Source organism: Lontra canadensis, unplaced genomic scaffold (genome assembly GCF_010015895.1).
Source record: "Lontra canadensis isolate GAN:19392208 unplaced genomic scaffold, GSC_riverotter_1.0 scaffold43, whole genome shotgun sequence".
In the NCBI taxonomy this organism is placed as follows: Eukaryota; Metazoa; Chordata; class Mammalia; order Carnivora; family Mustelidae; genus Lontra; species Lontra canadensis.
The window spans coordinates 11,270,073-11,286,014 of NW_022631037.1; the positions used below are offsets into that span (position 1 = coordinate 11,270,073).

The 15,942-nt window shown below is 47.3% G+C and overlaps 1 non-coding gene across 1 annotated transcript; it reads right to left on the minus strand.

Annotated features, from left to right (window-relative positions):
• Window positions 1–8,396: 8,396 nt before the first annotated feature.
• On the minus strand, window positions 8,397–8,468 carry TRNAQ-UUG. The gene has a single exon. It is a non-coding gene; the product is annotated as a tRNA-Gln (tRNA).
• Between the last annotated feature and the right edge of the window lie 7,474 nt (window positions 8,469–15,942).

A 15,942-nucleotide genomic window follows, 5' to 3' on the forward strand; every position in this document is an offset into this window, starting at 1 on the left:
CCTAGTCGGCACCCCACTGGGGCTTGGCCTGGCCAGTCCTTTGTCAGCGGCTCCCAGATGATGGACTTATGGTGAGGTCCGCAAATCCCATCAGCACTGACCCCTTGCCTTAGATTTACAGAGAAGTTGCAAAGCTAGGACAGGGGGTTCCCGTATCCCCCTCACCCAGCTTCCCCCAACGTTAATGTTTCATAAAACCACATCCTTGTAGTAAGGCGAGGAAATTAACATTGGGCTGATACCAGGAACTCAAGTCCAGACTGCAACTTGGATTTCCCTCATGTTTTCACTAGGCATCACTGTTCTGTTCTAGGACCCACATTCCACTTAGTGTCTTACTTATTTTTCAGAGAAGGGCTTCTTTTTTAAAAAAAGATTTTGTTTGGGCGCCTGGGTGGATCAGTCAGTTAAGCATCTGCCTTCAGCTCAGGTCATGATCCTGCGGTCCTGGGATCGAGTCCCTCATCGAGCTCCCTGCTCAGCCGGGAGCCTGCTTCTCCCTCTCCTTCTGCCTGCCGCTCCCCTTGCTTGTGTCTCTGTCTCTGTCAAATAAATAAATTAAATTGAAAAAATAATAAATACATAAAGTCTTAAAAATTTTAAAAAATAAAAAAATAACAAGAGAGAGAACAAGAAGGGGGAGGGGCAGAGAGACAAGCTGAGTGGGGATTCCCGCACTCAGAGGGGAGCCCCATGTTCAGCAGGGACCACCACACTGGGCCCAGTCCCAAGACCCTGAGATCGTGACCCATGACCTGAGCCAAAGTAAGACACTCAACTGACTGAGCCACCCAGGTGTCCCCAGGGAAGGGCTTCTATGTGGAGTTAGTACGTCTAGGACACCATGGCCACCTAGAAGACATTTCATGAGTCCATAGACAGTAGCACTGACAGAAACATGACAAGGAATACAAATCTGATTCCTGAGTAAGTCCCTACTCCAGTGACTCTGTCCCCTCTATTGACCTGCCACCAGAGAACTGGCTGGTTGTCCTTGAGGTCTGGATTGCATGAGGGGCTCAGGGTTGTCACCATCACTGGCTCACAGACAGACCTGTCAAGAAAGCCTTGACTGTTCCTCTTGTGCAGAACCTCTGTTTCTGCCTCTCTGTTGCTTTTTCATGACTGCCAGTCAGCCCAGGGGTCACCTTGTCCAGGTCTTATCAAGAACTTTTGCTGGGGCGCCTGAGTGGCTCAGTGGGTTAAAGCCTCTGCCTTCAGCTCGGGTCATGATCCCAGAGTCCTGGGATTGAGCCCCACATGGGGCTTTCTGCTCGGCAGGGACCCTGCTTCCCCCTCTCTCTCTGCCTACTTGTGATTTCTGTCTGTCAAATAAATAAATAAAATCGTTAAGAAAAAAAAAAAAAAAAAGAACTACTTCTTCCGGGGGCAGCCTTCTGGTAAACCTGTTCATGACACTTGAATATTTTCAGTCTCTGAACTCACCCTAAGGGGACCAGCCACATAGCTCTCCCCAGATGTCCTTGTCTCTTCCAGTCCTTCGGTTGGCCTCTAAGACCTTGACCATCTGACCAGAAGCTGAATTGCTTTCCAGGATCAGAGAGGAAGGAATTCCCTTCCCTGCTGACTTTTAGGTCACCCCGAGAAGGGCAGTTCCCAGAGAAAGGGGGATCACCGGGATGCAGACATTCAGACACGATCAGGGGAAGTGGAGTCAGGATGGAGAGGAGGTGATGAGTTGGAGAGATAATTAAGAGGTAACATTTTCAGGGCTTAGAGATTGCTTGAATGTTGGCAGGATGGGAAGGAAATATCACACATGACTTCAAGTTTCTGTCTGGGATGACTGAGGGAATGGTGGTGTCACTCATCAGAAGGCCTTTCTCACCAGATGATTCTCGGTGATTCTCCTTGGCTTCTCCTCCCTCCCCTTTTGCTCTGCTGAAACCACTGGAGGTGACATCTGGTAATACGGAAGGAGGGGAGTCCGAGAAGGATGACTGTGTGGGGCAGGATGGGGAGAGCCCAGCGGTGGCGCTTGGAGAACAATCAGGGACTCGGGATTAAGTGGAGAAGGACGGGCCATGGAAAGGACCAAGTAGGGAGGGTCATGCTGTGAGGAGGCTAAGCAGAGACCGGGCCATTGAAATTCTAATGATTCTGAGCGATAAAGTGATGCTAAGTCAGGAAAAGGATTCTTGATTTCCCGGTCAACTAACAAACAGCTGAATCGTTTTCAAATTCTGTCACCTTCCTTCCATGCTCCATATTCACCAGAGTCCCTGGGTGGGATCCCCGGGCCTCAGAAGGAAAGGAGGGGAAGAAGGGAACCGCTGTCTGGTTAATTCAAGGCTCAGCACCTAGGGCTCGGGGCTGGCCACAGCTAGAAATCCTTCTTAGTGGATCAGGCAGCCCAGCACCCCCAACCCTCCCTCCCCCCACCCCCACCCCCGTCTTCCGTCTTCTGGGTGTTATCCTTGCACCTGGAGGAGTTGGGGGTGGGGAGGGGAATAGGCTGCTTAGGATCTTGGTGCTTTAGGCAGAGGATATTACCCAACCCTGATCTCAGGGCCTCTAGGAAAATCAGTCCAAGCCCCCACTGCCTGCCCCTACTCCAATTCCCTACCTGAGCTTGGGGCCTGGGAACAAGACCAGTTTTTATGGGTGCTTTCAACCTGTGCTGTCCCATAGGGCCTCCTACTGAGAAGGGCCCCGTGCTTGGTGTAACACTTTCCTTGAAAATTTTTTTTAAGATTTTATTTATTCTTTTTTAAAAATTTTTTATTTATAAGATTTTATTTTATTCTTAATTTTTTAAAAAGATTTTATTTATTCATCTGAGAGAGAGAGAAAGAATGGGGCACGAGCGGCGTGGGGAGAGGCAGAGAGAGGGAGAAGCAGACTCCCCGCTGAGCAGGGAGCCTGATGCTGGGCTCAATCCCAGGACCCGGAGATCATGACCTGAGCCGAAGGCAGAGGCTTAACCACTGAGCCATCCAGGTGCGCACTTTGCTTGAAATTCTGAATGATTTTTGAACAGGAGCCCCACATTCTCACTTTGCTCAGGGTCCCGCATATTCCATATCTGGTCCTGTGTAGGGAGGCAGAGGCTCCAGCCTGATGGAGGAGGCAGGATGCTTACTGAGGAGCAGAGTTCAAGGCAAGGTTCAAAATAACACCCTGATCACCTATTCCCTGCCCTCCTCCCTGATCTCTGAGGGTTAGAAGAGGAGGTGGGGGAGGCAACTCTGAAGTGGTTTCTCAACATGCCCTTGGCCTCTCTGTCTTCTGAGTCCCTAGTGTGTCCCCCATACTCCCCCACCTACTGCTTTTCGTTTTACACACTACTTTATTTTATTATTATTAAACCATTAACAGACAAGACCTACAGATTTATTTCATCTTGGACACACCCACCATGCACACCCTACTTTAAAAAAAAATTTTTTTTTAAGATTTCATTCATTCATTTGACAGAGAGAGAGATCACAAGTAGGCAGGCAGAGAGAGTGGGGAAAGCAGGCTTCCCGCTGAGCAGAGAGCCCGATGCGGGGCTCGATCCCAGGACCCTGAGACCATGACCGGAGCTGAAGGCAGAGGTTTAATCCACTGAGACACCAAGGTGCCCCTACACCCTACTTTAGTCCTCATTTTATCAGCCCAGATTTCAAGCACCCTGAAGGCTGAAGTCGAGTCTTTGATTTTTGTATTTCTGGCACCTTGAGCACAGGTGCATGTTAAATGACTGTGTGTGTCCCATAATTTATAGACTTTGTATGTGTCTGGCATTGTGATAAGTGTTGTATACACATTATCTCAGGCACCAACGAATAAACAAAGAAGATAATAAACCGACAACTCTGGGAATCAAGCATGAGGGAGAGAGAGGCCAGGCAAGGCACAGACCTGGCTTCCCTGGTGGCCTGGCCCTCTGCCCTCTTCTGGTGACTCTGGTCAATCACAACGTAGGACAGACACTACCTTCTGGAAACTGCTGCCTTTGGGTGAACCTTTCTGGGGATAAAGGCCTTGGGAGGGGCCCCTCAGACTGTTGGAGGAGAGAGAGGTTCTTTCCTGAGCTAAGAGGGATAGAAAGAGATAGAAATGTGGAGAGGCTCTCAGAGAATCTGGACCTAGGAGAGGAAGGACGGAGTGGGCTGAGGTGGGAGTGGCAAGTTTTGTAAATGTTTTCCTAACTGTGGGTTAAGAGACAAGAGTTATGAAATCAATGTAGTGATTTTACTGAAGTTAGTGAGTTATGAAATCTATTTAGTAGATCGGGACCAAGGTTTAGAAATCGTCCCACACCTCTCGGTGACAATGACCTTCGAGCACCCCCAGAAGACTTCCAAGCATGAGATGATCAGAATTCCTCAGCCTGTTCTGTGGATGGACAGCAGGAATTGTTAGAAAGTTCTTCCTACTGCTGCTCTAACTTCCACCCACAGGTTCTCATTCCCTGCCTCTGTTGCTACCCTTCAAGTTTGGTTTTCCTCCCCAACAAAAGCAGGTGTTTCTTTTCTCAGGAGCCTGGGCTTCTGTAGTCCTCACTATTCTTTCTAGCAGTTACCATTATAGAGCCTATCTTGGCTCAGGTGCAGAGAAGACAACTTTTGCTTACGATTTTACTAGTTCCTGACCCCACTGCTATGCAAAAGGCATGTCCCTTTTCCTTTACAAATGAGGCTCCTAATATTTCTTCCCAGATTTATTGGGATGTAATTGACATGTACGATCATATAAGTTTAAGGTGTACAAGAAAGTGATGTGTTTTACATGTGAATTGTGAAATGATTACCACAATAAGTTTAGTTAACCTTTCCATCACCACATAGTTACGATTTCAGAACATCCGAATTGCTTACCCAAATGCACCCAGACAGCTAGTGACGGGGTGATATTCATCAGTGTTCTCCTGCAATGCCTAGGATTGAAGCTGATCCTTAGAATGCCCTTGGGCTGGCTCAGGGTAGAGGATCTCTATCCTGACTCCCCAGTCTGTGGACAAACTTTTTTTTTTTTTAAAGATTTTATTTATTTATTTGACAGACAGAGATCACAAGTAGGCAGAGAGGCAGGCAGAGAGAGACGGAGAAGCAGGCTCCCCGCCAAGAAGAGAGCCCAATGTGGGGCTCGATCCCAGGACTCTGGGATCATGACCCGAGCCAAAGGCAGAGGCTTTAACCCACTGAGCCACCCAGGCGCCCCACCATAATGTGCATTTTAACAAATTTTTGTCGTGAATAAGCTACGTAACCTCCACCCAGGACAAGAAATAAAATAATACCAGTACAGGGTATCTGGCTGGCTCTGTCAAGAGAGCACATGACTCTTACTCTTGGGATCCTGAGTTCAAGCCCTGCACTGGGCATAGAGATTACTTTAAAAAATAATAATAATACCACTACCCCCAGAAGACTGTTGTTGACCCTTTTCCAGTCATGGCCCTCTCTCTTCTCCAGAGATACTGGATATCCTCACTCACGTGGGAATTTTTGCTTTGCCTGATAGTTGTACCGTCTAAGTTTACAGTTCTAAACAATATACAGTAGTTATTTTTGCCTATTTAGCAATTTTATATAAATGGAGTCATATATTATTTACTCCTTTGTATCTGCCTTCTTTTGCTCAATACTTTTTTAAAAAGAAGACTCATCCATTTTGTTGCTGTATAATATACTTTCGTATGGCCTTACAATAAATTATTTATCCATTCTGCTGGACATTTGAACTCTTTCCCATTTTTGGCTATCGTGTAGCCAAAACCATTCTTATACATGCCCACCTTTCTGCAGATATAGGTACAAGACTGAAATTGCTAGATTATAGGGTATGAGTATCTTCAGTTTCAATAATTAACATCAAATTAGTTTCTCCAGTTTACATTCCCGTCAGAGTTCACGTTATTCTCTACTCTTAAAAGGAGTCAGCATTGTCATTCTGGCGAGTGTATAGTGGTATTTCATTGAGATTTTAATTTGCATTTTGATATGATTAATGATGCTCTACATCTTTTCATATGTATATCAATTATTTTTCAAAAGGTTTTATTATTTATTTATTTGACAGAGAGAGAGAGCACATGGTGGGGAGGGGCAGAGAGAAACTCAAGCAGGAATGTCCCCCGACTCTCTGCTGAGCACAGAGCCCTATAGGAGGTTCCATCTCAAAACCCTGAGATCCTTATGGACATTGGGGAGGGTATGTGCTATGATGAGTGCTGTGAAGTATGTAAACCTTGAGATTCACAGTACCCCTGGGGCTAATAATACATTATATGTTTATAAAAAAATTAAAAATTATTTTAAAAAAGGGGGGCACCTGGGTGGCTTAGTGGGTTAAAGCTTCTGCCTTTGGCTCGGGTCATGACCCCAGGGTCCTGGGATCGAGCCCTGTGTTGGGCTCTCTGCTCAGTGGGGAGCCTGTTTCCCTTCTTCTCTCTCTGCTGGCCTCTCTGTCTACTTGTGATCTCTCTCTGTCAAATAAATAAATAAAATCTTAAAAAAAAAACAAACCCAAAAAAACAAAACAAAAAAACCCCTGAGATCACCAACTGAGCCAAAACCAAGACCCTGAGCCTTAACCCACTAAGCCACCCAGGTGATCCTTAAGACTTTAAAGTAATCTCTACACCCAACTTGGGACTTGAACTCACAACCTCAAGGTCAAGAGTTACATGCTCTATCCACTGAGCCAAGCCAGGTGACCCTATGTCAGTTATTTGGGATTTCCTTTTTTTGTGCAGTGCCAGTTCAAGTATTTGCTATTTTTCTAGTAGGTTGTCTTTATTCTTACTGATTTTTTAAAAATTTTAATTTTATATTCTTACTGATTATTACAAGTTCTTTGGCGGTCATGCATTACAAATATCTTTTCTTATTCTGAGGCTTGCCTTTTCACTTTCTTACTGGGTTTTTTTGATATGAAGAACAGAGTATCATATTAATATAGTGACGGAGACTAAGCTTTTAGAACTTTTTGCGTTTTGTTTAAGAGGACTTTCCCTACCCTGAGGTCATAAAGATATTCTCTTATGTTCTCTTCCACAAGCTTTATTGCTTTTCCCTTCCTGTTAAGGTCTATGATTCACATGGAATGTATTTCTGTCTTTAGTGTAAATTGGGAGGAATCTGATATCATACTTTTCCACTTGGACTCCCAATTCTCCCAGAATAATTTTTTGAAAAGTAGATTCTTTCCCCTCCTGCTCTGCTGTGCTACTTTGTCCTGAATCATTTGTCCAAATATGTGTGGGGCTGTATCCGGCCCACCCCCTTATGTGCCATTGGCATGTTTGTCTCTCCTGCACCAGGACCACACTATCTTAATTGCTATAGTTTATAGCTGATAATAACCTTTAATGTCTGGTAGAGCAAGCCCTCCCACCTCTCATGCCTACGTATTTTCGAGGCTGGGATCTTTCATACACACAAATCCATTCAAACGTATTTGCAGTGTATGGGGGCGGAGGGGTGGGGAGGAGGAGTGCTTAGGGGAAAGAGAAACGAGCATCCTGTTTCCGTGGCATCCTCCCAAGGGGCGGGCACGTAGAGCCACAGTGCCAATCACCCTGTGGGGAGATCACAAATGCGTCAATGGGCTCCCTCGTCACTCATCCCAGGGGGCCAGACAGCTCTCAAAAAACCCAGATACAACTCAAAAGAAGACAGCACTCCAGGCGCGCCTCTTCCCCTCCATCCCAGAGACTCACCCTTGCCTGCAAATCAGGAGCGGCTGGCCAGCACCTAAAACACCAGTCCTGGACAGATTCTCCAGGAGACGTGCTCAGCCCTGTGGTGAACCCCATAGAGATTCCTACCCTCTAAAGGATCAACACCCCATCCACGGGGTGAGAAACCGCGTGCGGAGATCCCCTGACCGGCTGGCATGGCCTTAAGAATCCACATGGACAACCTCACTGCCTACTGCCTGAATCAGACCCACTTCACCATCTGACCGCCTAGACTCACAGGCGGACTTGGCCCCAAACACACTCTCCTCTCCCCAAACACACTGCCCTCTCCCCAGCCTCCTACGGGTTCCCGCGCCCCTTGGCTCCGCCCAGCATTTCATTCCCGGTTGATAAAGGAATAACTGATCGCACTCTGCACATCAGCCAATAGGAAGAAGGGACTCCCAGCAGCAGGAGGGAGGTGTCGGAGTCCCGAAGGCCGCGGTCTCAAGCAGGCTCACCGGGTTCGCTCGGCTTCCTCCGCCCTCCTTTTCAAGGTAAAATCACTCTCGGTCTCCACCAACACTTTTCCGCCCGAACTCTCACGCATGCGCACTGCGACCCACAGGCCGGACCTAAACGAGAGAGGAGGAGGGACCCTAAACCGCGATCCCTTAGGTCACGGGGGTAATGGCACAGCCCGAAGTGGCCGCCGCCGCCAGCAGTCCTCAAAACAGTAATTGTAGAACCAAAAAGTTTGAAGAGGTCCCACCGAGATTTGAACTCGGATCGCTGGATTCAAAGTCCAGAGTGCTAACCATTACACCATGGGACCTGCTGGCGGCTTGAGGCGGCCGGGAGGCTTCTCAAGCCACATGGCGCGCTGAACAGCCTTTCAAGAGCGGCGGCGGCGTCGGCGTCGGCGTCGGCCCGGTTCCCCCGGCCCGGGCTGGGCGCTCTGGACGCGAGGCCGCTCGGGCGGGCGGAAACAGCAAGGGCTGCCGTGGCCCCGATGTGGCCAGTGCCGGGGTGTCACCTCTTGTCGCCGCTCTTCCTGCTCTTCTCCCGAGGTCCTGACCTGCGCCCGGGGAAGCCGGGAGGACGGCGGCTGGGGGCGGAGACGGCCGGCGGCGGAGGCGGCGGCGGCCCCTGCCGGGAGCGGAAGGCTACGCGCACGCAGCCGGACCCCGGACTCGTTTATTTATTTATTTATTTATTTCCACGAAACGTTGTCTGCGTGGCCCCTGTGGCCAAGTGGGGAGGAGAGTGGGCTGGCACGTGCTAGGACAGCGGTTCAAAGCCCGCGTTCCTTTAGTGGGACTTGAAACCACGGCTTTCTGCGGAAACCCAGAACATTCCGTAGACCCTTGGTGGAACCTACGGTGGTGGGTGGTACATTTCAACCTGTAGGTCTTAATGAGTGGGGGACTTATCAAACCGTTTTGGGGTTTTCCAGGTTAACTGCCTAGTTAACCTTTTATAAGATTTGACTCCGCAGTTTCACTTTTGTAACTTTATCCTAAAGGACAATGAGGACCAGTGCCAAGTGTTCAAGGATGTTCTCAGCGGTGATGTTCACAATGGTAAAGAAGAGAATATAAAAGCGAAAATCGATTTAGTAAATATTGACAATATCTATATGATTAATACTGTGCAGGAATTTAGGGGATGAGTTTTTATTGTATTGACATTATTTTGATGTATAGGACATTGATTTATTGTATTGACATGAAAAGAGCGATAGGTCTACCCAGATGGAACCAACACCAAAAATCTCCCTACCAGTTAGTATGCATAATAAAGTCCCACTTTTCTACAAACAGAAAAACTTCATACATGTGTAATAGACATTTGTCATTTATTTGTCCCATCACATCTGACTGGCTGCCTTTCTTGAGGGATCCAACATGGTGTGGGTCTGCGTGACAGCAGAGTGACTCTGTGTCCTTTAGCCTGGCCAGCTGGACTTGGAATCCAAAGCGACTGATGCCCAGAAGTGGGGACATTTTAGAACTTGTTCTGCTCCTCGTGGTAGCTGTGACACACAGTGTCTCAAGGGCAGTGACAGCAGCCATGCCATCTCCACTGGCAGCAGAAGCTGGGTCCTAATCAGACTGCCCTGGATCCTGACCTTGGCTGGGTTCCTGGTTGCTTAGGTCCCCTTAGTTCTTGTCTGTTTTCTTGAGTTGCTTTCCCTCATGCTATGAGCTATCCGACTTTCTTCCAAGGAGTACTGTTCCTGTTTAAAGTACCCGAATCTGTTTCTTTTCTTCTGTCAAAAACCTGCTTGGGGGGCGCCTGGGTGGCTCAGTGGGTTAAGCCTCAGGCTTTAGCTCAGGTCATGATCTCAGGGTCCTGCAATCAAGCCCCACATTGGGCTCTCTGCTCAGCAGGGAGCCTGCTCCCGCCCCCCCAACTTGTGATCTCTGTCAAACAAATAAATAAAATCTTAAAAAGAAAAAAAAAAAAACCTGCTTTGCTCAAATCCAAAAAGGTCTGCTGTGGACAGATATCCCCGGGAAATACATTTATGAGGCCCCTTTCTTACAGTTTATGATTTATTGTATTGCTTGAAAAAGTATTTGATAACTCTTGTATATTGTCAGAAGAAACATTAAAGCTTTTCCATTTTGAGGAGTGAACCAAACTCCCATTGTGTTCCCATGGTGAGATAAGGGTGTCTCTTCATTAGGCTGGAGTAACAACACGGAATTGACTTGATATCAAATGGCTTTAGTCTCTCGTTTCCCATCTATTTCCTTCTTACAAGCACTCTGTACCCGTGAAGGTGTATTGAAATTAATTTTTCAGAAGCTACGTAAAAATCCTAAAGAATTGTGATTATGCCCTTTGAAAGTGTACAGGAGGTAGTTCCTTCTGTCCAGTAGGAAGACTTCTCCCTCCTCCCATTCCCTAGTTCTTCCTTTCCGGTTCCCTCCATCTTCTCAGCTTGAAACATCTTACTTGCCCAAATGAGACCCTTCACTGAAATCCCCACTCGTGACTTCCTCAAGTTACGCAGAAGGATCCTCTCCCTGACAGCTCTTGTCATTACTTGCTGGAGTTATAGGTGTTTGTGTTCTGTGGCTCAGTCTCTCCCTTCCTCCCTCCCCATGTCCCCTTTGGTTGGACTGTGAATTGCTCTGGGGTCAAGGCCCAGGACTGGCTGATTTATAAATGTGGCTAGTGCCATACCAGAACTCAGGAGGGAGAAAGAACATTCTCTTTTTTTTTTAAGATTTTATTTATTTATTTGACAGAAAGAGACACAGCGAGAGAGGGAACACAAGTGGGGGAGTGGGAGAGGGAGAAGCAAGTTTCCTGCTGAGCAGGGAGCCTGATGTGGGGCTCGATCCCAGGACACTGGGATCACGACCTGAGCTGAAGGCAGACGCCCAACGACTGAGCCATCCAGGTGCCCCAAGAACATTCTTTTTAACATCACATTGGTTATTTGAGACAACAGAGAAAACAGAGACAATATGTAATCCCCCTGCGTGCCCATCACTCGTTTCTTTTAACATAAATCCGTAATGCATGACACCCCAGAGATGGCATCCCAAGAAGGCTCTGAGCACAGACCCTCAGCCTCCACAAGGGGGCTCCTCACACGTGGGGAAGTCTGGGCTCTGTGGGAGGCGGGGTTTGCCTGGCTTCAGCGGTGCCACCCGGGATTGAGGGCTGAACAGAGGCAGAGGGTGGCCCAGAAAGTTTAATGAGGTCAGAGGTTAAGAAAAGACAGCTCAAGGGGCGCTTGGGTGTCTCAGTGGGTTGAAGCCTCTGCCTTCGGCTCAGGTCATGGTCCCAGGGCCCCGCATCAGGCTCCCTGTTCCGTGGAGAGCCTGCTTTCTCCTCTCTCTCTCTGCCTGCCTCTCTGCCTACTTGTGATCTCTGTCTGTCAAATAAATGTAAATCTTAAAAAAAAAAAAAAGATTTTATTTATTTATCTGACAGAGAGAATGAGTGCAAGCAGGGGGAGCAGCAGAGAGAGAGGCAGAGAGAGAGCAGAGAGAAGCAGGCTCCTCACTGAGCAGGGAGCCTGACGTGAGACTCCATCCTAGGACCCCAGGATTATGACCTGAGCCGAGAGCAGACGTCCGAAGGACAGAGCCACCCAGGCACCCCCTGACTATAATTTTCTGCTCTCAGAGGCAATTTCTGATGCTCTCCTTCTAGAGATATTTTATCCTTACACAAATATACATGAATATGCATACTCCTTTCTTTTTCCCACCTTTTAAAAAGTAAGCCTTATGCCCAACATGGGGATTGAACTCACAACCCTGAGATCAGGAGTCTTATGCTTCACTCATTGAGCCAGCCAGGCACCCCATATTCCTTTTCTTTTAAAAAAGTAGAAACACTGGGGGTGGGTGGCTCAGTGGGTTAAAGCCGCTGCCTTCAGCTCAGATCATGATCCCAGGGTCCTAGGATCGAGTCCTGCATTGGGCTCTCTGCTCAGCAGGGAGCCTGCTTTCCCGCCCCCCCCCCGCCCCCCTGCTTACTTGTGATCTCTGTCAAATAAATAAATAAAGTCTTAAAAAAAAAAAAGTAGAAACACTGTTCCACACTTTGTTTTACTCACTTAGCACTGGATCTTGAAGATTGTTCCATAATAGAACAAAAATCTAATTAAATGGTATTTTATTAAGATGTCATTTACATAAAGTAAGCACAGACCATTTCCCTGATAGCTAATGATGTTGAACCTCTTTTTTACATGCTCCCTAGCCATTTGGATGTCTTCTTTTCTAAGTGCTTCTTCAAGTATTTTGCCCATTTAGAACAACTGCCCTTATCTTATTGATTTATAGGAATTCTTTGTATATCTGGGATATGCAACCTTTTGCCAAATATTTGTATTACAGATCTTTTCTTTTCCCAATCTGTAGCTTTTCTTTCTTTCTTTTTTTTTAACATTTTATTTATTTATTTGCCAGTGAGAACAGGAACACAAGCAGGGGGAGTGGGAGAGGGAAAGCAGGCTTCTTGCCCAGCGGGGAGTCCGATGCGGGCTCGATCCCAGGACCATGGGAACATGACCCAAGCTGAAGGCAGATGCTTAACGACTGAGCCACCCAGGCGCCCCTTCTTTTCACTTTCTTAGTAGTGTCCTTTGATTGGCAGAAGGCTTTAGTTTAATTTCAACCAAATCAAATATATCCTTTTGTTTTCCTTTTATGAGTCATGCCTTCTGTGTCCTTGCATGCAGAGAGCTGGGATCCTTTGCCAAGCACACGGGATAGGAGAGGGACAGATTATTCAGTTACATAATTAAAACTTTGGTAATCTCTTGATAAAATTTCAAGTGGGATAAGAGACATACATTTTGTATGGGAGACTTTTTGAAGCCAGAGCAGGAAGGCTGAAGGGCATGAGGCTGGCTGGAGCATCTAGGCAAAAGATTAAGAAAAAGAAGAGCCGGGGCACTTGAGTGACCCAGAAGATTAAGCCTCTCCCTTCGTTCAGGTCATGATCCCAGAGTCCTAGGATCGAGCACTGCGTTGGGCTCCCAGCTTTGCGGAGAGCCTGCTTCTCCCTCTCCCTCTGTCTGCCGTTCCCCCTGTTTGTGCCCTCTCTCTCTGTCAAATAAATAAATAAAATCTTTACAAATAAATTTTAGGGGCGCCTGGTTGGCTCAGTGGGTTAAAGCCTCTGCCTTCGGCTCCGGTCATGATCCCAGGGTCCTGGGATCGAGGCCCGCATCGGGCTCTCTGCTTGGCGGGGAGCCTGCTTCCTCCTCTCTCTCTCTGCCTGCCTCTCTGCCTGCTTGTGATCTCTGTCTGTCAAATAAATAAATAAATAATCTTTAAAAAATAAATAAAAATAAAAGTAAATAAAAATAAATTAAAAAACAAAGAAAAAGAGCTGCATTCAGCTATGACTCCTCTGTGAAGGTCATTCGATATACGGCTGAGTGGAAGAGATGCAGTAGAGACAGTGACCAACTGGGAAACGGGTGATTCTGAAACTTGCTGGTGTCCAGAACAGACTATGTGCCTATCAAGACTCTAGAATATCAGGAATGAGAACTGGAAGGAAAAACCAGCGTGCTGGCATGTTAGTGATTTCCTGCAGTAGTCTTTAGGATGGTCCCATAAGGAAGACAAGCTTCAGGCTGAAGTGCCCAGTTTTAAAGCAGGTGTAATACGGTTTCTTTAAGAGTGGCTTGCAATCCTAGCTTCCTGGAAGTCCTGTAATTTGGAGCCTTGCAGGTCCAGAAGAGCTTAATTCTCTACCCCAAGAGAAAGCACCAACAAAGACAGGAGACTTAGCAGGAGACCAGGTTAAGCAAGAGACCAGCCTATTTACATTGTGATGTTTTCATTATTTTCTGCGCACAAAGAGGAAAAGCCTGGGAGCAAAGAGCCAATTACAGTTTCTTTGTCCTTCAGAGGAAGGTTTTGAACAGCCTCAAGGCAGAAGCCATTTAACTGAGTGCCAGAGGGTAAAGGAGGCACCCGAGGTGCCTCCTGGGGTTACCAGAATGGGTTTCCCAGTCTCAAAGACTATGTCTAGGGAAGATTTCTGAAATTGACTGGAAATGACAGAAAAACCTCTTAAGTTTTAAGGAACTGCTAACAAAATTTCATTAGCAATTCAATTCCCTTAAAAACCTTACTGATAACTTCCAGTGAGTTTTACCTCACGGCCATTCCTGGGCACGTGAAGGGCACTAACAGGAAGTGGGCAGATAAAGCTTTGACAAGCCACAGAAGGGTCACCCTGCCCCAGGACCACTCAGATGGGGATATGGACGATAGTGGACAAGGGCACCCCTCCTTGACAGAAGAACCTGGAACTGCCAGATGGGCTGAGCAAGGCACCCCCTCCTCTTGCCAGGCTTGGAATCCCTGATCTTCCTCCTGATCTCAGCACACCTGTGGTCTGCCCTGCCTCTTTATCCCACCTGAGACTGTTCAACACAAGTTTAAACTTGGGTCAAGTCTCTGGTACTTGTAGGTAAAAGCATTCTAATAGATAATCTTTTCATAGTGGCTTATATATACTTTCGGTATATACTGAAAAATATATATTGAAAAATCAAAAACAGGGCCACCTGGTTGGCACAGTTAAGCTTCTGACTCTTGGTTTCAGTTCAGGTCCTGATCTCAGCGTCGTGAGTTCGAGCCCCGCCTCCGGCTATGCGCTCAGCACCAGAGTCCTCTTGAGTTTCTTTCTCCATCTCCCTCTGCCCCTCTCCCACTCGTGCTCTCTGTCAAATAAATAAATAAATCCAGATAACTAACAGTTGGGGTAGGACCTTCCCGGGTGGAGGAGAGAATATTCAGAAGAAAGCTGATCCCGGTCCCATTTCCACTTCCGGCCACGTGAAACACACACACCCACACATGCCTGGTGGCCTGCAGTTCCCTCTTTCCTGAAAGTCCCAGAAGCAGTTTTCCTTTCCTGAGCAGGGGATGTGGAATGAGCCGGTGGAGGGGAGACAGTGAGAGCAGGCTCGAGCTCCACCTGGAGGCCCGTACAATGATTTACACCAACTTGTCCTGGAATTTGGGGTTTGACCAGAGTCTCAGGAGAGATGACTTCACTGTCCTTTAGTGTCACTTCCCTGGAAGTGATACTTCACTGTCCTGCAGTGTCCTGGAAGGAAACCTCTGTCGCCGGTCTGATCTGGGCTGCTGGGTTTGTGTCTGAAATGCAAGACTGGACGGAGGTCCGTGTGGCTCTTATCGTCTGTTTCCTGATTTTTGCTTCCAAACCACCCAAGGAGAAAACTTTTTAGTTACGCTTTTCTGTTTTGAAAACAGGCAGACACACAGAATGGTTGTATTATTCGGAACACTGTGGTTATAAATAACAGGAGCCAACTCAAATTAGGTTAAGCAAAAAGGAAGAATTATAAGGGTATAGTGTTTCACAAAATCCCAGGGCAGGACTGTAGCCAGACCTCAGGAAAGAACCAGAAGGCTGTTAGGAGGCTCTCATTTCAGCTCCTCTTTGTGCATATGTTGCCTTTTTTTTTTTCCTGGCTGAAGGCTGGCTGTCTCAGCTCCTGTCACATGGTGTAAGGAATACATCGTCAGCTCCTGAGTGTGATGTCTGAAGTCCAGCCATCCACAGAGACTTGCTTTGCAGACCCAATTCAAATTTTTTTTAAAGATTTTATTTATTTATTTGACACAGACACAGCGAGAGAGGAAACACAAGCAGGGGGAGTGGGAGAGGGAGAAACAGGCTTCCAGCTGAGCAGGGAGCCCGATACGGAGCTTGATCCCAGGACCCTGGGATCATGACCTGAGCCGAAGGCAGAGGCTTTAACCCACTGAGCCACCCAGGTGCCCCTA